We start from the raw sequence: 24,692 nt of genomic DNA on the forward strand, positions 1-24,692 counted from the left end.
GTTCCCCTTTCTTTTCCATTGTTCTTTTGGCAAATACTTCATTCGTTTCTGGTTTATCCTGCCTGGAATTCTTTTTTGCAATAGTAACAGCCAGGATTAGTTGTGTGATGCTTGGAAATTATATGTTTATTTGTTTTAATTTGTAAAAGATACCCATCATATTAAAAAATTATATTAGATGTCTCTAATGAAATATACTCAAATTGCCTTGTTTAAAGAATAAAAGTAAATTAAAGTGAAAAGATAAGAATTATGAAATTTGTATCCTAATACAGTATATTAAATATGTTTCATATCCTCATTTACACAACCAAAGCAAACTTTCTTGCACAATCACACTCTTTTTTTTTTTTTAAGATTTTGTTTATTTGACAGAAAGACTGTCAGCCAAAGAGGGAACTCAAGCAGGGGAAGTGGGAGAGGGAGAAGAAGGCTTCCTGCTGAGCAGGGAGCCTGACTAGGGGCTCCATCCCCATGACCTGAGCCAAATGCAGACGCTTAAGGACTGAGCCACCCAATTGCCCCTTTTTGATAAAATGTTGCAGAATTCCTGAAGCAACATTTTGGTGAAAGTTGCTTTTTGATAAAACGTTGCAGAATTCCAGAAGCAACTCCAATGAGTCCAATTCAAAAAACACTAGTCTAAGCAGATATTTTGACTCATAAGTAGTTACTATATACTTACTATTTTATTGCTATAATTTATGAATTTTATTGTTCCTTAAATTTTAATAGATAGTAAGTTGACATGGGTAGTAAGTTTCGTCAGGACAGTAATAATGGTTTTTTTAATTTCCCTGGTTTCTCACTGGGCCTGATAATGCACATACATTAAATGTTTTTTTAAAGAAATTTGAAGAATCAAAGAATGAAAATGGATTAATGAGTTTCCAGGAAGTAGTCTGTTAAAGGCAGAACCTATATTCTTTAATAAATTATATGTATGCTCATAAATAATTATCTCATCTCCTATTTTAAAAGTTACTGATTATTTAATCTCCTTAGAAGATTTTGTGAGATGACTTATTAAATTGACATTGATTTGAATTATCCAGTTGCCTGACTTACAGGTTTTGTCAGCTATTTTGGCACCCAGTAGACATAACCTTATACGAATACACTCAGAAATGTATGTCAGTTTCCAGAATATTAGTAAATAATTTCAGAATTAAACTCCTTAGGAATGTAGAAAAATGTACTTTCACACAGATCTCCTTTAAAAAATTTGTATATTATAATCCACAAGATGGTGCTGTCTTCCCACCAGCAAGCCCATAAGCAGTCCTATGGGATATATATAAGCCATAAAATACAGTATATAGGACAGAGGGGAAAATAGTTTCTTATTTGAACAGAAACTCACATAAATGCCTCTAAAACTGTTTTTAAAGTCTGCTTTCCCCAGATATTCTTATTAGAACTTAAGTCTATTTCCTAATGCTTCAGCCTCATATGTTTCATGTAAATATGTCACCTCAGACTGACCATGTCCAAAACTAAACTCTTGATCTTCATCATAGCCCTCACTCAAACCTGTTTCACAGAACAACTAAATCTTATTTTTTGTTTGGGCCAAAACCTTGGAATATTTGCCCCATTGTTTTTATAAACCACAGCACCCCCCCACCATTCAGATTGTCAAGCAATCCTGTTGACTCTACTTTCAATGTATTTCCAAAATCTAGCCACTTACCATCTCTCCTGCTATTAGCCTATTCTTAGCAACCATCACCTCACAACTGATCTTGCCTCAACCTTTATGTCCCTGCAGTTTTTCCTTGAACTACAGCTTATGATTCTTTTAATCACTACTTAGATTATGTCATGGTACTTGCTCAAAACCTGCAAAGGCTCCTCATTTCACTCAGAGTAAAAGTTAAACTCCCAGTTCGCTCTTACCCCTCAGGACTCAACTCTACCATTGTCTTCTTCTCTTATTCAACTCCAGCCTCTCTGGCTTCCTTGTTTTTCTCTAAATGCAGGAGATATCCACCAGTCATGCACCACTACTCTAGCTCTTCTCTTTACTTGGAATGTTGTCTCACAAAGTACTACTTAGCTACTGCCGTATTTTCAAGTTTTTGCTTAAATGGCACCTTCTCAATGAGACCTAATTTGTCCCATCCGTAACTCAGTACTTCCATGCCACTTTCCAGCTCACTATATGGATACTTACTTATAATTGTTAACAACCATTTCCCCACTCCATGAGGGCAGAGGTCTTATTTAATTGATTTAAACCTAAAGTCTAGACTAGTGGTATTAGTAGGTGTTCAATAAATATCTGAGTGAATTAATTATGCTCTAAGCATTAATAATTAGTGTTGAATCAAAACCAATTTGATTTGCACTTTACAGAGAATTTCTATTAGAAATGTGGAAAAACTAAATAAGATGTCAATTATATTGCATAATGGGTATCAATCTTAATTCAAAAGATGTTTACTTACAACCCATAATATAAAACATATTGTCAATAAATGATGATACAATAAGCAAAATAGGCATCTCTAAATTTTGCCAAAGCTTACTTGGCATTACATGCTATAATTTGATGTAGCACTTCCTTCAGTGAAGGAGGAATTAGGATAATGCAATGAGCCAAACCAGGTTTCTTAGCATGTGCACTGCCGTAACATAAATGTATCTGTCATATAAATGCATATACACTTTTATATTTGATTTCAATTTTGGGGTTTACGTGAGGATGTTCTAATGTGGCTTTTATGCTCAGTCTGTGTATGTCCAATTGTGGTGGAATCAGATGTGGATAAAAAGCCCATTTGTCTGATTCAGTAAGACATCCCTGTGAGAAGCTGATCCAGGATATGCAGATTTCTAACATTTATACCAAAATGGGGTCAAGGATTCCAAACCAAAACAACTTCTGGTCACACTCATTTCTGTCATAGTCTTTTAGTTATGATTTGAAATAAAAAATGTATGTTCCACCAGTTTGACTATTTTTCTTAGTTTTACTAACTACTTTGGCTAAACACATATGTTATTAGTAGGTTATTTGACTAAATTGAAAAATAAGTACTTAGTAAGCTCTAAAATTAGTTAAAATGTCAAAACTGATTATGTAGACTAGTGCAAGGCTCTTTATGAAAATCTATGTTCCCATTTCAGACTGCCATAGCATAGAACTTTGCTTGTAACACTGTCCTTCCATTCCCATCATCATGAGCACTATCTTCACTATAATTATTTTACCATGCTCTATTTCAAATATTTACAAAAGCAGAGTGATTGAATGATTTTATCAAGTATTATTAGTCCATAATTTTTGTATACATTGGTCTCATACATTTTTAACCCATGAAAGTTCTTGAAAGAAATATAAAATCCCTGAAAAACACTACAGTCTGTGTTATTTCTGATCTTTAATAGCCCATGCCACTAGTTTATAAATTTCAAGCTATCAAATTTATTATTCAAGAGAGAGAGAAAGAACAGAAAGAGAGAAGGATTGAAGAAATTTAAATTTAGCAATGTTACTGACAGATGATTGTTGGGGCTCAGTTAACGAGGTTCATTCACAACATTTGCCTTTTAGATGACATTCTCTGACCAAGTCCTCTTGCTTTATAGGAATGAGCTCTCTACTTACCTATTATGCCATATGTAATTCCTCATTCTAACACCTGAAATAAACATTTACTAGTATAAAATGTTTTACTCAATAGTAGATGTTATTAATTCTCACCACATCAACTTTTCCTCCCTTTCCTTTGTGTAAAAGAAGACTTTCAAGACCCCGTATTTATGCAGGGCTATGTGACAAGTACTGGCCAAATGGCTATGAAAAGTAGCACTTGTCATTTCCAGTCCAGACGTTCTAAGAGTTTCTGTGAGTTCCCCATGCTCATTCTCTTTCCCTGTTGCAGTGACCCTGGAAGCCATGCTTTGAGATCTTATGGCCCAACACAGTAGAATTTCAGTCAACTGGGGTCCCTGAGTAACTTTCTGGAGGAGGGACCCACTGATCTCACAAGACATGCGTTAACATTTGGGAGACAGATTTTAGTGCAGCATAATCCAGCCAATACTGAATAATTAAATCAGTAAAGCATTCCCTGGCTATTAGTACCTTTCACATACCATCTCGTTCCAAAAAACGTGAGTACAACAGTTCTACTTAAAGGAGATAACTTGCATTAACTATTCAATGAACAAAGGCACAGTGCCTCCTTTTGCTAAATAATGTGATAAAATTGGAAGAACAAACAGGTATGGTCTCTACTATAAGCAAGTTTAGAATCTCTGGGGAAGACAGCTAATTTTGTTGTTGTTATTGTTATTGTTTATTAACCTAATAACGACAAATGTCCTGGAGAAAGAGAGTAGAGGGCAGTAAAGGGGTGTGACCTAATCTGGGAATTTAGGGAGGGCTGAAAAGGGATATCTGAGTAAGAGCTGATACTTGATGTTTGAGACTGGGATCAAGAACAATTTTGGAGGACTTAACCTTTGCAAAGATGGCCATCTTCCTAAAGAAATACATCTAAAATGACATCACCGTCTGGATCATAAGAACACAGATAAACTTGTAAGCAACATTTTAACTGCCAACAACTTGATCCAGGGAATAAGTACTCAAACTTAACATTTTTGTTGGGGGGGCTGGGGGTGTTTATGTTCATGCCTGTAAATAGAAGTCTAAAGTTGGAAACAAGCATGAGCACAGAAAATTATTTCTCTCCCACTAGCTGGAAAAAAAAAGTCAAGAAACTGCACATTTGGCAGGAAAATTCTAAACAGCCTACAAGTGCCAATATCAGAAGAACAATCTTTACACTATGTAGAAAATTGCTAGTTAATCCTTCTCCAAAAATTTAATTTTATAAAATGAAAGCAGGTTCTATGTTTTAGCTATAGTAATGAGTACATACATAGTTCTCTCAGATTGTTGGAAAATGTAAGCAAGATTTCAAACTATTTCAAACAGATTTAAACTGCGATCTTCCTAATATACTACTTAATCTCTTGCATTTATAGAATTGTTTAGACTTTCTAAAGCATTTTATATACATTATCTCATATGATGCCAATGGATGAAATATGCATAGATATATAATTATACATAAAAATGTGAAACCTGTGACAATTCCACAACCCTCAAAACTAAATATAAATAGAAAAGGAACCCAGTCAGTCTGGGGCCAGAGTAAGTGAAATGAAATCAGATTTAGAATAGTGTTAAACGGAAAAAGAATGCACAAGTAAAGAAAATAAGAATTGGAAAAGAACCTTTACAGACCATCTAGTTCAAACTTCCCAATTATAAAAATGATCATGACAACTTCATATAGTTTATAAGGCATTTTTTAATATGCATGAGACTTTCAGAGTACAGGTCATAAGTGGTAGGTGGACATAAGACAATCCTTTTTCTGGGCCGCATGTGACAAGCAAACAACACTTAATAACCAGGCTTTCTCCCTGTTGTCCATCAGCTGTCATCTAAATGCACTGAAATCTATCAGCCCTTAATTAAAACCAGGAAACACAATGGTATTTTATTTTATTTTTTAAATGTTATTTATTTTAAGTAATCTTTATACCCCACAATGGTATTTTAAATTTAGGGCCAGATGGTTATCCCACCATCAAGTCTTGCTGAGATTTCACTGCAGATATCCTCCCAAAACAGATCACCTCATTTCTACCCTTGATCTCTTCATTCTATTTCCAACATACCAGTTGGAATATACTGATAAAACATTACTCAGATCATTCAAGGTCTTACAAGAGGTGTCACCTTAGTATATCCCTAACATCTGTGGCTCTCCCTCCTGCTCACTTCTCTCTAACCATGGGAACTTAACCACTATTTCCCTGCGTTGCCTTAAGGGCAGGGCTGGCTGCATATGTTGTGGAACCCAGTACAAAATAAAAATGCAGATTTTCTTGCCCAAAATTTATTAAGAATTTCAAGATAGCATGGGTCTTGTGCAACAGCACAGACTGTACACCCATGAAGCCAGCCCTAAGGGGTTAGAATTTACTGTGCCTACTACCAGGACACCCTTCCTCCAGACACCCATGTGTTTGATTACACCCTACATCTCTTTTTCTCCCACCACTATTCCCTGAGCTTTCAGTCCTTTCTTTAAATGTCGCATTCTCAAGCCTTGCTACTCACCCTATTTAATCTTGTAACACACACACACACACACACACACACACACACACACACACACACACCATTCTTTACGTTATTTTTGTCCATAGCTCATAGTCCTATCTAGCACATGATACATTGTTCTTATTCAACCTGCTTCATTTCTGCCTTCCCTCATTAGAAGGCAGGTTTCAAGAGAGAGGTTTGTTTTTTGTTTTTTTTTAAATTTTCATAACTGTATCCTTTGCATTTAGAACAGTGACAAGTACTCAATAAACGTGTTGAAGGAATGAATGAATCAATGAATGAATGAGAATTACTGTTAGCTTTCAGCAGTAAAAGACCAAAGAATTGTGCATGGATAAACCACAGGCTGGATCCCAGTCCCTTTGACCCAGGAAGATTCTCAGGAATTACTTTAGAGCACTCTGAGCCCAACATAAACTTCATTATAGGGCATTAACTAAAAATCTGTTGGTAGAATTGCGGATGTAAAGAGCTGAATCAGAAATTCTCAGGTTAAAATGTGGTTACTAGAACACCACCTCTGTCCTCCATCCCTCAACAGCAGAATGTGTCTTCTTCCTCCAGCTTCTACCCTCTCTGCAGGTCTGGCATGTGAGATCTGAAACACTTAATATTACCCTGTCTATGCATCTTCTTCCTCCAGCCCTTCCAGTAAGTTTGGAGGGTAGGCAGCATGAAGTAAATCAGCTATTTTTCTTTTATTCATTTTTTGTAAGTCTAATTTTTCTCTCTAAATATTCACTTAGAAGATACAGAAACTGCTCTGTATAATAACTTGAGAATTAGATTTTTAAGCTTAAGCAGACTATTACAAGCACTGTGACTCAAATCTGGTTCTTTTTCATACACAAGAGTGAAGAAACAATTGTCTATCTTTTCTCTCATGTATTTCACTAACTCAAACTCATCTGCGCACAGCTTTTTATACCCAGTAAATGGAACTTATACAAAGTGAAAGTCTCTCTATAACTTCTGCTAACCTTAGATCAGCCCTCTTGACCATATATTAGATGGCATTACAAATCTCTGGAGACAGCTGTCTTCCTAGAATCCGATTAATCTTGTATTATTTTCCAACTAAGTATGAGTAAAGATCTTTATCTGAGTTCAAAGATCATTGGAAGTCTGTGCCGATGGGGAATATGTGCCATAATATTTTGAGTGAATGAGTAGGAAAGAAGATACACTAACAATATAATGGAATGGCTTGTCAGTGTGAAGGGCATAGCACATCTGAGGCTTGTAGTGACAGATAAGTAAAAAGGCAGCACTAGTGTGTCTGAGGGTATGTGTGTGTGTGTGTGTGTGTGTGTGTGTGTGTTGCAGTGAACATGAATTATGGTTGTTTTTCCTTCACTCCCAAAAATGCTTGTATGCAATGGAATCAGGGTGTAGTTGTAGATAATTATCTTAATGAGAAACCACAGAATGTAAAGTGTGTAAGACATAAGGGTATGATGGGTTGATAAAAAAGTAATGAGAACAACTGAAAGAGTATTTGGATTGGGATGAGAAATTATATTTAACAAAATATATTTTCTCCGACCTACAGCATAGGTCAGAGAAAAAGGTGCTTGAAATCCTTATATCAGAGTATATAACGTAGGTGATAACTACCTGATAGGCCTTCAGGCTTTCACAAATTAAGCTGTCATTAGTTAAAATATTGCATATAGCCTTTTAATCAGCAACAAATCTGTTCAGTTGCAATATCTATCTATCTATATAGATTTCTAGACATTATGTGTAAACTTATCCAATGAGAATTTTATTGAAGAATGAAATTAGTATATATTTTATAAGAATTCTTCTGAAATAGTATGTCTATCGAGAAAAGAAAATTATCTTAGTTTTGCATAATTCCGTTGAGAGACAGTTCTCTTCAGGTCTCTTGCATTTTTTCACACCTTGCGAGAGGGATTAACTTCCTCTTTTTCCAGTTTTTTCTAGAATATTCCTAGACCAGACAGCTTTGGAAGACAGCAATAGTCTCTCAAGAGCAAAGGGCTACTTCCCTGACTAAAAGATTTTAGGGTCTTAAACTTGGAATTTCTTTCCTGTAAAACTGTATTTTTAGACATTATCTGGCCTTCTTCATCACCCAATGCAAAGCATGTTGATACAAAACATGTTGACACACACATTTTCTGCTCTGACACGAATAATAATTTTCTTGGTCTCGGACCCAGAGTCTTCTGTCTTCTGCAAGCATCTGCGCAATTGTGGCAGTCTAACTTAAAGTTAGACTTTAAGTTAGACTATCTGTTAGTTTCCAAGGAGGCTAAAATTCTCAGGTCCACTGAAGTTCTTGGCAAACTTTATTCCAAGTGATTTTGTGTTTCCTGATGATCAATGATTAATAATCAGTATAATTTCAGTAACTATTTTAGAAATTTACCAAGCATTGCTGTCAAATTTGTAACACTAAAGTTATGGCCGTGATTTCCTCTCCCTTTTAGTTAATCTTCCTACCTCTGACTTCCTTTCAGGATAGCCCTACATTCCATGATGTCTCATTCATAACTTTTATAGACCTGCATCACACTTCAAAATGTGACTCATTTGTCCTAGAAAACATGAAATCCTATAAGGTTGCCCTTATTGAACAATAAGGACTTGGTGGTGAAGTACAACTTAGCAGAATTTTAAGGGAAATTTGCCATATCCTGTGAGTTAAGACTTCTACTTCACCACGAGGTCCTTAATCAAAATTGAGTTCAGAGGCAGATTGTCCTAGGGAAAGTTTATAAGCTTGAATGTTTAGCAAATTTGTGTGTTTATCCCGCATCTGCCGTGAGAACACAGAATGATCTTTTATTGCTTATTTAATAGATTGGGAAGATAGTTATTCACTCAAGAAATATTGATTGAGTGTCTTACCATGTGCCGGTTACTATTCTTCATAATAGAGATAGAGCTGGAAATAAGATCAGCAAATTTAAGGGGTACAATATTTGCTTATAACTGACATCCTAATTTGTATTTTGCCTTAACCTCATCTGTTCAGGATGTTTGCATTTCTTCTCATACTAGGAAAAAGTAGGTCAAATGCAGAGAAGTTGAGGGTGGGGAACTATTATCCGTAAACTGTTAGCAGGAAAACAGCTAAAATGGAGTTTACGTTCTAGTTGATGTAGACAAACAATAAAAAGTAAGCAAATAAAAAAATTCTACATAGTTTTGTTGAATGAATAGTTGAAATACAGGAATTAAAATTTTCTGTCCCCCAAAACATATTAAGAAAATTATGAAGAACAAGGCAAGGCACAAAAAGAGATACTGTAGATCAGGATAGACATTCTACAACAATACTACAGAGTAGAACATTCTGGGTGGCTCAGTCAGTTAAGCTTCCAACTCCTGATTTCAACTCAGGTCATGATCTCAGGGTGGTGAGATAGAGGCCTGCATTGAGCTCTGCACCTAGTGTAGAGTCTGCTTGAGGTTCTCTCTTTCCCTCTTCTGCCTTTCTCCCCTCTTGCCCCCCAAATAAATAAATAAATCTGGAAAAAAAAGATAATAGATCATTCTGCAATGTCTATAACTGAGCTGTCCAACATGATAGTCATTAACCTATGTGAATACTGAACATTTAACATGTGACTAGTATGACTGAGAAATTGAATTTCAAATGTTAGTTTTAATCATTTAAAGCTTAAATATAAACAACACACCTGTGGCTCTCGTCTGCCATACTGGAAAGTGCATTTCAAAAAACTTTCGAGACTTATTTATCGTTGCTTGGATAATTAGAACCCAGGCCTCCTAACTCCAAATTCACTCTTCTTTGATACCACAGTAAATGTGACCATCAAAACTGGCTTCTTCTATACAAGAGAAGACTTAAACAAGTTTGAGAAGTAAGTTTGTATTTAATTCATTTTATTTTTTTATTTTAGTTCTATTGATGTTAATAATTTGATTGATAATGATAGTTAGCTAAAAAAAAATTTTCATGAAGTTTTTTTTCATCAAATTTATAAATCTTACTTCCTTAGAGAGGCATCATGAAATACTAAGGAGAAAAAAAATTAAATTGAAGATTGAACCTTGTGGAATTTTTTTAAGTTTTTGTTAAAATTTCTGTGTGTGTGTGTGCACGTGTGTGTGCACATGCGAGAGAGAGAGAGAGAGAGAGAGAACACACATGCCTGCGTAGGAGTGCCTGTGCACACACATTCCAAGTTTGTGGAAGCCAATCTGCATATAAGCTTGGTAAACAAACTTATCTAACATGATTTGAGAAACAAAAGAAAGGAATTCTGTTATAAAATCTCTCTCCACCAGACTAAGCTCACTATCATTGATCTTCGCCATAAATCTTTATTTGTATCAGCATTGCCATTAATAAATAACAACCAGATTAATCAATTTCAAAATGAGAGGACTATTTTTTTTTTAATCAAAATCTTGTTAGCATCAGAAAGACTGAATAATCTATCTTGGTCCATGAGAAGCAAAGAGAAGAAAATCACTGTAGGATTTAAAATCACAGAGAAATAAAGATTTTAGCAGGAATGTGAAATTAGAAAAAAGGCTGACTCAGAAAATCAAATCTAGGTGAATTTGAACAGCTATGAAAAAGACATTAGTTTTTGAAAAAAAAATGACAAAAGAAGTTCAGATTATTTCCTTTTATTCAAAAATCAGGGTGACCCTGGCTACATCGAAGCTTTTACTATGCTGTATTTTGTTCATGATACTTATCACAACTTTAAAATTTGTCTGAATAATATGTTTTTGTTGATAGTGTGTTTCTTCCAAGAAACTAAGCTCCTTGAGGGCAGCATTCATGTCTCTTTTTGTTCATTGTTGTAATACCATCATCAAATTCCTGTTATATAGTAGATATTTAATAAATATTTGTGGAATAAATGAGTGAACAAATGAATTATTAACTCAGTTAGACTGCACAGATCTCAGGGCAGTGTGTATGGCACTGCAATAGATTATAAGACAAGCAGAGGTTTTTTAAATGTTTATTCCTGATGACAACAGCTATCATCTATTGAGAAGTTTACACAGGCCAGGCCAGTAAGTTCCTCATATATTTAATATAACTTAAATACTCAAAAGTATCCTTTTTGGTTATGGTTATACAGACTACTATTCTCATTTTCTAAAGTAGGTAATAGAAGTGCAGGGATATGAAGTAATTACCCAAGATCACGTAATCAAGAAACATCAAGATTCTAACCCAAGTCCGTTTAATATCTTTGCTTTTGCTTGATCAGCTCTATTCCATGTGATATATAGACAAGGCCAGGGAAAGAAAGCATAATTGTCCAAAACAACGTCACCTACTTCAATATTTTGCATAAAGCTGGCTCTGGTTAGTGACAAAATATATAGGATCGAGCTGGGGTCATATAACCTGGTCCCAGAGGCAGCAAACGAGTTTGGGGCTAATGCACACCTTACAAATACTGGTAATGTTGCTTGTTTTGAAGCCAAGAAAGACCTATAAAACAAGATTTGCAGAGTCGATGTGCAGAAAGCATAAATCTCTACGGAAGATTTCCTATTTACAGTTGGCTCATGTGGCATGCAATAAAGGATTGCTATCAAACTAAAACGAATGTAGCCTGTAGCCCCCAAAATTCCAGTTCCAGAAATAATAAGGAAGGTTTGTAATCATTAATAATGGGCCATAACCAAAAACTACTATTAAGTGAAATGGTGTTTTTCTGGAATTTTGGAAGGTATTTAGGACAGGAACTATCTTCCTTAAAAACTGAAAAAGTTGCGGGAAAAGAACTTCATTGCAGAGAAATGATCATGGCCATTTGGGCATCCAAATGTATACATTGAATACAAAATATTTCTTCTCCAAGAATTCTGGTTTACCAGCATAAACTATTTTCATACCTCTAAAGTTTCTGTACGCTCTCTGTGATGGGGAATTATCACTGACCACACAGCAGGTAGTACAAGTACAGCTTGAGTGACATTTGACGTTATGCACCCATAATCGGATTAGAAGAGGGGTAGTTCTGAATTAATCCACCCTTAAAACATTTTAAAAATTAGATTTTCGGTTTCCAGGGAGTGTGTCGTCTTCACTAGCATGGCCTTCGGGCGCCACCCAGTGGAAAAAGCAAGGAGCCCTCAAAGCTTGGAAACATTACTTTTTCTTCAAGTCCAAGATCCATTCTTTAAATATATAACCTTGTGAGCATCTGGATTAAATCTCCTAATGGGAGAACGCAGATTTTTTATTTTCTTCTGCAGCCCGGGAAGCCAGTAGGACACTGTGTGGGCACCCCAGAGGAAACTTCTCAATACACTTCTGCATGCAGCCATATGGTTAGAATCAGCGGGCTCGCCCAGTGCCAGTTTACAATAATGGGCGTGTATATGAATAACATGCAAGCAATCAGAGCAGCTCTGGGTTTCATAGCCTCCCTCTGAATAGGGTGCTTTTACACCTCATGGAAAAGGCAAACTGGACAAGGGCTAATATTTTTCTCCCCAGTTAAGGCAGCAGGTCTGCAGTTAAAGTGATGTCAGAGTTTCCATTTCAGCTCCGTATTCTCAATGCTTAGCGCTTTGACGTAAACATTAACTCTGCGGGAATATAGATATATATTCACTTATATTGCATCTCAGTCCAGGAGAACATTCTTCTTGTTAAATAAATGATCTTGAAAATAAATTAGATTGAACATCATAAAATTCTATTTTTCGAAGAGGTGGGACTTTAGAAGGGGGTGATAAAGGAATTTTTTTTTTCCTCAGCTACTATGTTTTCTTTCCAATGTCTTAGAAGAAAACAGCAGGAGTCATCACAACATAGAATTAATCTTGCCCTATCAGACTTGATTCCCTGTCAACAGGAGCATTATCTAGTTACTCAGATTATTATAATGCTACACAAGGACTTTGTAAAAACCAAGTCAAAGCTGCATTTTCCAGTTCTATCCTCCTAACTGACATGAACAAGTAATTTAGAAAATATGTTTGAACAAACAACCAACCCCCACCACCCCCACAACCCCCACCACCACCACCCTGCCTGGTAGCACACCCCCCCTCTCAAAGTCACAGCCTCAACAGATTGAGGTTTCTGTGGTAAGGCCCGTCTGCAGGCAGTACCTGTTACCATAATAAAAAAGCACTTTAGTCTTCCTTGCTGTCCAAAAAGTTCCAGTTCTAAGTACTTAATTCACTGGGGGGGAGTTAAAGATGGAGAAAACGCAGCTGTCTGATCAAGGCCATAGTTCTCTCTTGCATGATCCCCAATTTGTGTAAAAGGAAGAAGTGGGGGAATCTCAGATCCCTGACTCTGCAGCTAAAGAAGAAAGAAAGAAAACCTGTGAATTTAGTATTAGGTTAAAAAAAAAAAAAATGAGTGTCTTTGGCATGAAAACCGCTCTTTAACTTGTAAAAGCTTTTTTTATTGATTTGAAAAAGAAAGAGCAGTTAGTTTCTTCAATGGAGGGATTTGTAGAAAGGGCTGACGTGATATTCCGAGTGGATTTATTTCCACTTTGATGTGATGTCATATGTTTAACTTGTTTTCTAGTATTAGGGCCATGCCATAGCAGATAAAAATGATTACCTTCTAAGAATCATGTCTCATTTGCTACCCAATCCCACCTCAACCTCAAGAATACCAAAGTACCTAACATAAATTTAAATACCCTGACTTGTGAAGCATGTTAACTTGGGTGTCACCCGTATTTTTTCCTCACCTCTGTCCATATATCCTCGCACCCACCAACAAGGCTTAGAGATGCCTGGCGTTTCTTAAAATGTGTTCTGTATTTTCACATCACTGACTCTTCTCATCTCTCTAAGAAATGCAGAACCTAAATCATTGTACTTGGGATCAGAATGAAGGCCATCCAGGAAGACGAATCCAAGGCTTCGGAGTCAGGGCAGGGAGTAAGGATACAATACTTATTATCATCTCCCTGAACCCCAGACATTATCAGTCTGCGAGTGAAACTTAATCCTAAACATAAATTGCATTTCCTAAAAAAACATAATCTTGCCTTAAGACACCAACCTCCCTGATTACACGGAATGTCTGTGTTTACACGTTTGTACAGAGCATGCTGACTATATTAGTGTCCTAGGAAACAAACCGTGTGCCGCTCACAGACCTGCTGCAAGCACTGAGGAGAGAAAGAAAGAGAAATTGTGAAATCAGACCCCCGATCTCGAACTCCTTTCAAATTCCTGAAGTACATTAGCTTTTCTCCTGCATGATGTGCACGGTAGTATTTCTTCTAATGAAATCTGACTAAAAGTTTAAATGAGTTTAATGCATGAAATGTATAAATAAAATGTGGCCTTGATTAAATTTAGACTTGATACATAACTTAAATGGGTAGCACAAGAACAGCTTTGGGATCATGTGTCCAGACTATTTTGGGCTCTGCAAAAGTAGTTTGGATTTTATCAGATAACGCAGAGCGCTTTCTATCAGGAGCACAATATATGTTCAGAGCTGAAATCTGCAAAAGGACTGTGGAGAAAATAGTGTAATTGAAAAAGGGGAAGAGTGAGAAAATAAAACTAGGTACTGGGAGACCACAGAATGGAATTCTGAAACGTTGATTTGCAAAGAGCGACTCTCGCGGAGGTGGAAGATTTCAGTTAGAGTTCCTTCTAGATGTCTTGCAGTTTCAGGACTTTGGGAAAATAGCTTAATTTCATGGAGCCTCAGTTTTCCTCATTTGTACAAGTGGATCAAGATGCCTTATCTGCCTACCTCCCAGTTTGCTGGACAGATCAGAAGGAGATAACACCCACAAAAGGTCTTTGTGTATGGGACAGAGCTTCAAAAATCCAAGGCATGATTATAACAGACTTTCTTAACTATAGAAATTTCCTATTCGTATCTAAGAGTTACAAAACAAATATTCCTTCCAGCTAACATCTAATGTATAGAACCCATTATATGTAATGGTTAGGTTAAAGTTATTAGAAAGGGATAAATTAGCTTAAAAAAAAAAGCTCTTTGGAAAACTTCTGCAACTATGGAGGAAACTTTGGAAAGTGGTAGTAAAGTGAATGGCCTTTGAAGTCAGGCATCCTCCACGTGAATCCTTCCTCTGTTACTTCCCAACTATAAGTAATATAGCTACACGATAGGGCAAGTTACCAGCCTTTCATAAACTGCTTTGTTATCATTTATAAAAGAGAGATTATAATACCTGCTCAATAGTCTTGCTGGGACAATAAGACATGATGCGTATGAAAGTTTTACCTCATGCCTGGTATTTAATAGCAAGTATTTAAAAAATTCTACTTTATTTCCATAAATATAAATGCCACGATAAGCACTTCAAGGAGACCACACCCATAAATAAATAAAAATTATTCCACCTCAAAAGAAAGCCAAAGAGTTACTCTTCACTAACAGTTTAAAAATGGAAGACAAATGCTGAAGTCAGGAAAGTGAAAACAAACAAACAAAAGAGATGAAAATTCATTGAAACATAAGGATGGGGGAGGACAGAGTGACAGAAAGTTCTCTTAAACCTCCTCAGCAGGAATGTTTGATGATTCTAGGCAAAACCACAGCCAAAGTCTTTTTTTTTTCTTTTTAAAATATTACACAATGCCACTCAGTTTCAGACATTTAATAGAATGAAACCAGGTGAGTCTGAGCCAATTTTGCCTTTCATTTTTCAAATTTGTTTATTACTTAGCTTAAACCACAACATTCTGAGATCTCACAAGAAAATCTGTTTCTGTAAAATTTTCAGCCTGATTTCCAAACCAGAAAAGAGGTTCAAGTAAACTTGGGCCCATTTCAAAAAAGCATCTGAGATTCTGGATGTTTATTTGATGCAATCTGGACTCCTGACCTTTTGAGGTTCACCCACCACCAATAAAAGAGCCTACAATGAATTTACTGTGCAAGGATCTAGTGCCTCAGCGTCTGAATGGATAAAAATCCCATTGGTCTTAAGGAAAGTTGTTTCTGAACACATGCGGTGGAATCAAGCCTTAAGCAGATATATTGATACCCTCCTTTTAGGAAAATATACCAGCCAATCAGTGCCGTAGCCCAGAAAAATCTGTAAATAGGTTATTTATTCAATATGCTTTATGAGTTTAAAAAATTTTCCTAGGTTGACACCATTAAGAAGAGACTCTTGTTGGAGTAGGCAAGGGGTTTAGTATTTCCTGGAGCACTATAGAAAAATTCAGACCAAACTGCTCTCTCCGTACAGAGCTGCCTTTAACATCAATGTAAGGCTTTAGAAAGTATGCCAATCCTCCCCAAGTTCTTGAACCTTTTCAAAAACTGAATTCTACCACTTTTGAAACGATGAACACTGAGAAATTGGATTTGAAACCACAGCATTAAATGCTTAAAATCTGATCCTTCTGTCAGGACCTGGGATAAATTAAACTGATGTACATTATTTTTAAGAAAGGAAAAAAATATGGGAAGTAGATTTTGAAGCCTGAAGGCATAGAACAAAACAAGTTTTGCAGGTGATACAAACCATCTTAGTTCATTCCCATAATGGCTTTCTACTTCCATATGGTGGCCCATACTGGAAATAATTCTTGGGAAAACACATTTATATGTGATAAATAAAACATTATTTTAGGGGTTTCTGTTTTTATTTTCAGAGTATGCTACTTTTTCTTCAGTGTTCGAACTGCTGTTTAAGTTTTGTTTTGTTTTTACTTTGGTGCTTGAGTTTATTACATCAAGAAGTAATAAGTAGAGAGTGCTAGAGAATGTGTCTAAATGATAAGGGTATAAGGTGAACAATTATCAAGTGTTTCCATCAAATGAATTCAATGCAGCTGGATGATATGTATTAGGATTTAATCAAAGCCTCAGGAATTTAAACACAAAATGGGTTGAGTTTCACTTTAGCATATTTTAAACTTGTTAGTTACTTTATTAATATTTTATTAGTAAATATCATTAATCTCGGACTCAAATAGCATTAGTCTAAAGATAAACACTTTAAGAGCAAAAGCCTCTATCCTTACTGACTGTTGTCAATGGTAGAATTGGACTTTGTAACAGGAACAAAACTAATTAAAACTTTCCTAATTTAGAGAAATCTTTTAAAAAGGGGATTTCCTGACAATGATTCAGGCAGTGATAAGGCAAATTCAAACATCAGGAGAGATAGAGCTATAGATAACCATCATCCAAATATTTTATTTCAATTTCAAAAATCTAACAGTTGAGGCCTACAGCCTGTATCTCTGCCAAAGAGCATGGATTTTTTTTTTCTGCCAAAGATCATTCTGATATCAAGTATAAAGTGGACATCTGCAAAGTAGGAATTAGAAGAAAGAGGTCTATCAATTTTCACTTTAGAAAAAAATATGCATTTATACATATGTACCAACATTACTACTAAAAGTAGCATGCTTTGTCAGTAAAATTAAAATTATTCAAGTGAACTTTGGATTTAGTGTGGGTTTTTAAGGTTTGCATGAATTTCACTTAAAAGCCTTATACTCTTAAATAATTAAAACATACATTGTGCATTATAGATTTAACATTAGGCACTATAGACTATAGACCTAAATGTCCCAAGCAGGCTGTAGAATATTTAAGAAAAGATATATACAAATGGAAGTGGAGACATTAAATATCAACTTGGAAAAATGGGATGAAAAAGAATTCATGAAATACATATTTGAGACAATGAAACTTAAAAAATTCACTGAGTATCATTTTCACATAGACCTTTCTCTCTCTCTCTCTATTTTTTTTTCTTTTTTCAAAAATACTCCCAGAACACACAGCCCCAATACCAGAGGGAGAACAAATGAATGCTAACTGGAATTGTACCAACTAGTTGAGGGCGAGAGGAGGCCACACCTCCATAACCTCCCTTTTCAGTCCGCATTCCAAATGGTTTCATTTGATTTCATAGCGTCAAAAGTGAGCAGAAAACAGACTCTTGATGCAACACAACACACAACCCCTTTTTACCTCTCACATTAAACAGTTCCTGCGAACTCAAGCAAAAGTAAGGCAGATTTCTGGTGAAGGTGACCTTTGCAGGCAGTCACCAATTCGTCCGAATTATTCAAGATACTGTCTTCTCAGTCTCAGGACTTGGAGAATAAAGGGCTTAAAGTGTTGGTGTGTTTTTGTTTTTGTTTTTTCTCTCCACATCATTTCACTGAGTTGGACCTGAGATTCAGAGGAAAGCCAAGGAATGCGGCAAATCTGAGGGCTGCTAGTGTAGGTGCAGGTAATTCCTAGCGGAGGATGTTTTCTGGGATTTGTTGGACTCTCCACAGGATTCTCCACACTCATGTATATAGCAGTGTGAGGTGTGAAGGGTATGCTTTTTAAAAGGAGCCTTATTTATCTGTATATCCTTCCTCTCTCCCACAAGTGACTGATGGGGGTTTTTAGTTAACCTTTACTCATTTACTTTGCTATTTTTGCAGCTATTTTTTTATCTAATTTTGCAGTAGATTGGATACATTGAAACTTTTAAAAAATAAACATGCTAAACTACAGACAAATGAATTCTCCTATTTTCTCTCATACATGTAACAAATATCATACAATGGGGGACCCCCTGATAAGACATGACTAATACTCACCTGTCATTGCCCATTGCCTGTCAGTTATTTGCTGTATGAGAAACTGTGTTTCAGTCTGTTGCATATTAAAATCATGTGATGACAGGTTTCCATTATTTAAATAGTTTATAATGAAGAATGGCTTACCAATGACTTTCTTAGACATTTTTTTTTCCCATAAAAAGGATTCTCAAATTTGTTCTTCTGGGAGAATTTAAACAATTTAGTCTTCATCTGAGATTATTTTTTTTCTCCATTGAATTTATTGTTAAAAAAAAAAGAGGCTGATAAATCATCAGCTGAATAATTTGGTCTTACACAGATAAAAATGTATTCCATGAATTCACAAAGGGCTGCTTCGTACTAGAGTAACACCTCACACAGTGGGTTTTGTCGACTGACTCTTAGCTGAGGGCAAAACTATTTGTGTACTGTCACAAGTTTCATCCAAAAAAGGCTCAGAGTACTTTTCAAATTAAACACCACCATTAAGTTGAAATGGAGCCACCCTGGAGAGACTTCATGGTCTGTCAATCATTGCATGGCCACTTCACAGCTGATGGGGAAACAGCATATTTTTGGCAACATGGTAAAACCCTTTTCATACCAAAAATACAGTGGTGTCTTTGATCTCATAGAGGGAAGGCAAGACTTGTTGGCTTTTTCCTCAAGGATTCATCCAAAAATCCACAAGACCAAATCCATTACTCACACAAAACTCTTGCTGGCGTTGACCACATGACATAGAAAAGAGACCTTTTCAGAAACATTCAATAGGGAATTTTCCTCTCGTGCTAGAGTTTGCAAAATTCCTGAGAGATTTTTTTTTTTTAAACTGGAAAATAACTCTGACCAAAATTTATGTTCATCTGTTACCCCAAATGCTGGCTTCCAATTGAAGCTGCCTTGTTATTTTGTTAATAGTGCTCATTTAATTGTTTTATATATTTTGGGAAAGTGTGTGTGTGTGTGTGTGTGTGTGTGTGTGTGTGTAAATTAGGAATTCCTAAGAAATTAAGAATGTACTTTTATAAGCCAGGTCTTAACTTGTTAATTATGTATTAAGAATTAAATAAGAGGACTAAGGTCTAATTTACTATGATTTTTCAATAAGATTTTAATTCTTTTAATTCCCAGTCTATAATGAGAAACAAAGTAACTCATTCATTTGTAATTCTCTCAGTTACTATAATAAGGTCATGGAATGAACACCTGAAAATAGTTATATAAAGTTGCAATATTTCCTGAGCTTGGCCTGTGTTAAACTTGACTCTGGATCCCAAATGGGATAGAAGTGAAATTAAAATGTCTTGAACAGATACTATGTGCCTAGAACTCTGCTAGCAACTCGTTTTCGTCATCTCATTTAATCCTCACAAGAATAATGTGGGTGTTACAGTAGACTGTAGGATTGTTCTCAATTATTCGCTACCTTCCCTATGAGACAATACTTTCTGCCTCATTCACATACGGATTGGGTATGTGACTTCCCCTGGGAAACGTAAAAAAGTCACTCAGTGAGAGTGATGCACAAATCATGCAAACAGACCCTGTTAGAGTCATCCTATGGTTTCTACATCTCTTCCCTCTGCCTTGAGACAAACGCAAGCTGAATGGGGAGCCTCCTTCTGTGGAAAGGAAGAAAATGGAGCAGAGCTGTGCCTAACCTGAAAAGGATCTGCAGTCCAAGCAAAATGAAACTTTGTTGTGAGCCATTCGCATTTTGGTAATGTTTGTTACTCCAGTATAACTTAACAGAATGCCCACAAGTATCATTAATATTCATTGTGCAGAGGAATGCATTGAGGATCAGCATAATTAAGTATATCACCCAAAGTAACACAGAAAGTAAACTAACCATCAAGGAAATGCATTCAGAGTTGCCCAGCTCCATACCCTATATTCTACCTTAGAGTACTTCAGAATGTCAAAATGCATGCTAACTCATTATCCAGGAAATTCCTCATTGAACTAGAGAACCAAACAGAATGATCTGTTATTCAACTGAATCACATCAGTCTTCCTGAGTAGGCTTTTACCAATGCTAGACTATCAGTTTGAAAAAAACTCCTTTTTTTTTTTCATTTGTACATCCGTCTTCTGTCATTTGTCATCTGCTTACCTTTCTTTTAAGATTAATATATTTAATATTTTCAATACTGAAATCTCAATTCTGTAACAGGTTCAAATCCCTCATCAGCCATGTTAGGTATACTGCCTTGAACAAGTCACTTAGTCTTTGAGCTGCCATCTTTGGTATATATAAAGGGAAAATCACTTTCAAAAGTTTTCTATAAGAATAATCTATTAAAAATGTAGGCACAGCAGGCACATAACAAACATTAAATCCTGTTTCTAGTATCCTTTCTCTGCTTCTGGTTAGGAAACTCCTGTCTAGTATAGCTAACACAGGGTCATTGATAGATGGATTTGTAATATGTTTGAAACCAACCCCACAAATACAATAATTTGCTTGACTTTGCTTTTCCTCAGCTTATACCTTTGAACCTTTAGTTTCCTCCAAAAAGACAAAATGATTTTTTTTATTTTATTTTTTATAAACAGACAAAATGATTTTTATTTTGTTTTGTTTTTCTAATGGGTTTTTCTAGGTTATTTTATCACAGTTTGGCCATATTTTTGTTTCTATTAAAGCAAAAATATCAGACCTTCTATATTAGATTCATTGGGCATTACTGTGTTTTTATTCCAACACATGCTATAGGCTTAAGTACAAAATTCTACAATGTTTTAACTACAGCATTCCTTTAATCTAATTATCAACCAGAATTCGACAGTTAATCCTTTTGTTCACTTCCAGCATTGTTAAAGTTAAAGTATAACATCAGGGTTACTGATCCAGTTTCCACTTAGTGTTAAATTGTTTATCTTTACATTAAATTTTGCTATCAGTCACTAGGTCTTGGGTCACATCAACAAAATCCTCATTTTATGAGAAACAAACAAATAAACAAAAAAGGTAGTAGACTTCAAGTTCAAAACCTGAACTGAAATTAAGATTCTATCAATTACTAGAACACTAAATTTCAATTTTCCTTTCTGTTAAATGGATAAAACAATTTATCTTTGTGATACACACATACCTTTGAGTTTCAAAGGAGAAAGCATTAGGAAAACATTACTATAAGCTGTAAGAGTGATATTAAAGTATTGGGAATTTTTGCTATCGTAACTAAAGTAAAAAAAAAAAAAAAAACACCTTTTCCTCCTATGCTATAATGTTATCTGAGGCAGTTCAAGAAATGCCATTATTTTTAAAATATATGCACAAATAATTAACATGTACTTACACATATGTTTGTATATGCATGCAATATGTTTTTTTTAAACTCTGGGTTTTTAATCTGCAAGAAAGTGAATTGTTTCCCACATTTACTTAAATCACATTATTAACAAATTGACACCAGACTTACTTACTGATTTTGACCTACCTGGAAAGATAAGAAGAGCTTTTTATGAAAGAAGAGACTTTAAAATACAATTGAGTAAAGCAATCACATATTACAACTTTCAGTTGTTTAAATCTCACAAAAAGAACAGTCTTGTTGACTCTTTACATGTAGTTCAATTTTACCTTTGCATTCTAAGATGTACACATTATGTTCAATTTCCTTTTCCGTCCTCTATCTAATTCAGTGTTTAGGTTATTTTCATTTCTGTAACTCATCACTATTTATCAGGTACTATTAGCACTAGTATTTTCTGCTCCAACAAATGTGAAACAAATTTAAAACCCAAGGAGCTGATCTTGAAGTAATCCTAGAAGAAAACGTGGTTTTCAAATTCTCCACAGCCTGCACAATAAATTAGACTGAGTACAGAGAGACTTTTCACAGAGAAAAGCAACATGTGTAGAAAACATAGATGTTTGCCTGGGTGCTCGTGTTTCCAGACTGGTTTTCCTCTAACGCTACTAAAATGATACTTGACTTGACCTGAGCACTTCTAACAAATGGTAAATAACCAGATGCCCACTAGTCACCTCTTTGTATCTTTGTTACCAGATATCGTTAGCTGGTTTCTGCATTATCCTTTCATATACTTGCAATAATGCATCATCACATCTCTTTAGTTGTGTTTTCTTAATCATTTCACTTCAGTGGTTTCAAGTATAAACTCACCATCAAAAATATTGCACTTTTGTTATTATTTATTAATGTCTACCATGTTGGAATTCATGGTTTAATTATCACAAAAACTTGCCTTTGTGGTCGTTCAAAATGAAAGCAGCAGAGTTCATAATCTTGGCTCACCATGCTATCTGTCCATGGTCTTTGAAAGATGGCATATTTTCAAATATCCCAGACTGGCTCAAAATGCTGTCATATGTCACATTGGATTACCTTAGCCAGCTTGTGTTATGTTACATCAAGGATGTGACTAACATCAACCACATGTAATGCAGCAGAGCAGTGCTATCCGCCAGATAAATTTCAAAACGGCATGGTTTTTAGAAACCAGGATTTAGAAATTTCTGGTCATTAAGGAAGAAAAGAGATCTTTAAATTTTAAAAGAGATTTCTATTTTTTTCACCCTTAGTTTCAAAGGATTTGGCAGTTAGAGGCAAATTACAACTCACCATACTGAGTATTCCAAATCAAAGTTAAGCAGCAGAGAGACTCTGAAATGTATAATATCAAGAGCATTCCAGAGCATGGTCAAGTGAAAGTTTTATGTGAGTTACTTAAATGCGAGTTAAATGCGAGTACTTTAGAAAACATTGTTCGACTGAATATTTGTACACGAAGACACTAACTTTAATTTTAAAAAGGAGCAAATGTTGCATAATTTAACCATACTTCAGGTTACACCAGTTTCCATTTGTCCATTTCCATCATATATTTGCATATTTTTCAGGGGACAAAGGAAATATTTACCAATGAAATAACCAGGACAGTTCAAATATTTCTAACAGACATAATCTAAATTTATGCAAATCAATAAAAATTATGTATCGGAAATGTTATTAATAGTATCATGCAACAAATAATGTCAGTCTACAGGATTCTACTATTCTAATACTCTATCAGTCTTCAAAGATACTAAGATTCTCCAAGAAGCCATGAGAGTTCATTGTCAATAACAGGGCCAAAATCTCAAATGAGAAAGATTCTCACCTTTCCTGCTCATGTGACTGGAAATGCAGTTCAGCCGTTTTTTCTGATAATGGGATCAGCAAGAACACTGTCTCTCGGTTAAGCCTATTCATGAGTATCTAGGATTAACCAACACTATAAAGGATATTACCAGTTTTAAGTTAGAATTTACAATTTATCATATACCTTATTTATTCTCCATTACAGTAAATTCCATCTCTAACCATTTTGAAATCTCTAACGCTTCTGGCTCTTTTTCTCTATCTACCTTGGCTCCTACTTTAGCTAGTTTTACAATAGCACTACAAATAAATTTTGTTTCTCATCCTGTTATGCGTTCTTGTACCCACAACAATTTTTTGAATCAAGGAAAATTGAGCCATATTTTTTTTAGAATTGAATTACTGGTCTCAGTAGGGCTATAGGGTTTTCATTACTCACATTGTCCTGTTAGTTACTATCATTTAAGCTAGTGTTTCTCAATGGGACAATTTTGCCCCTCAGGGGATAATTTATAGTGTCTGGGGACGTTTTGCATTGTCATGACTAGGGGGCTGCTACTAGCATCTGGTGAATAGAAGCTAGGGGAGATCTGAACATCCTACAATGCACAGTAGACCCTACATAACAAAGAATTATTGGCCTAAAATGTCAACAGTACCAAGGTTGAGGAACTCCAGTTTAAACTACTCATTGACTATGTGTCAACGTTTTTCTACAAATATTTCCTTCGAATCTCTTTGATCTAAACATCCAAATGTCTATATAGCCTCTCCACTTGCATGGCCACCGCCACAAGCATGAGCCACTCAAACTCAACTAGTCACAGATTAATCTCAAGTTCTCTCCTTTGATCCTTCAACCCCAATCGTAGTGAATGGAG

The sequence above is a fragment of the Enhydra lutris genome, unplaced genomic scaffold (assembly GCF_002288905.1).
Source record: "Enhydra lutris kenyoni isolate GAN:26980312 unplaced genomic scaffold, ASM228890v2 scaffoldscaffold7, whole genome shotgun sequence".
NCBI lineage: Eukaryota > Metazoa > Chordata > Mammalia > Carnivora > Mustelidae > Enhydra > Enhydra lutris.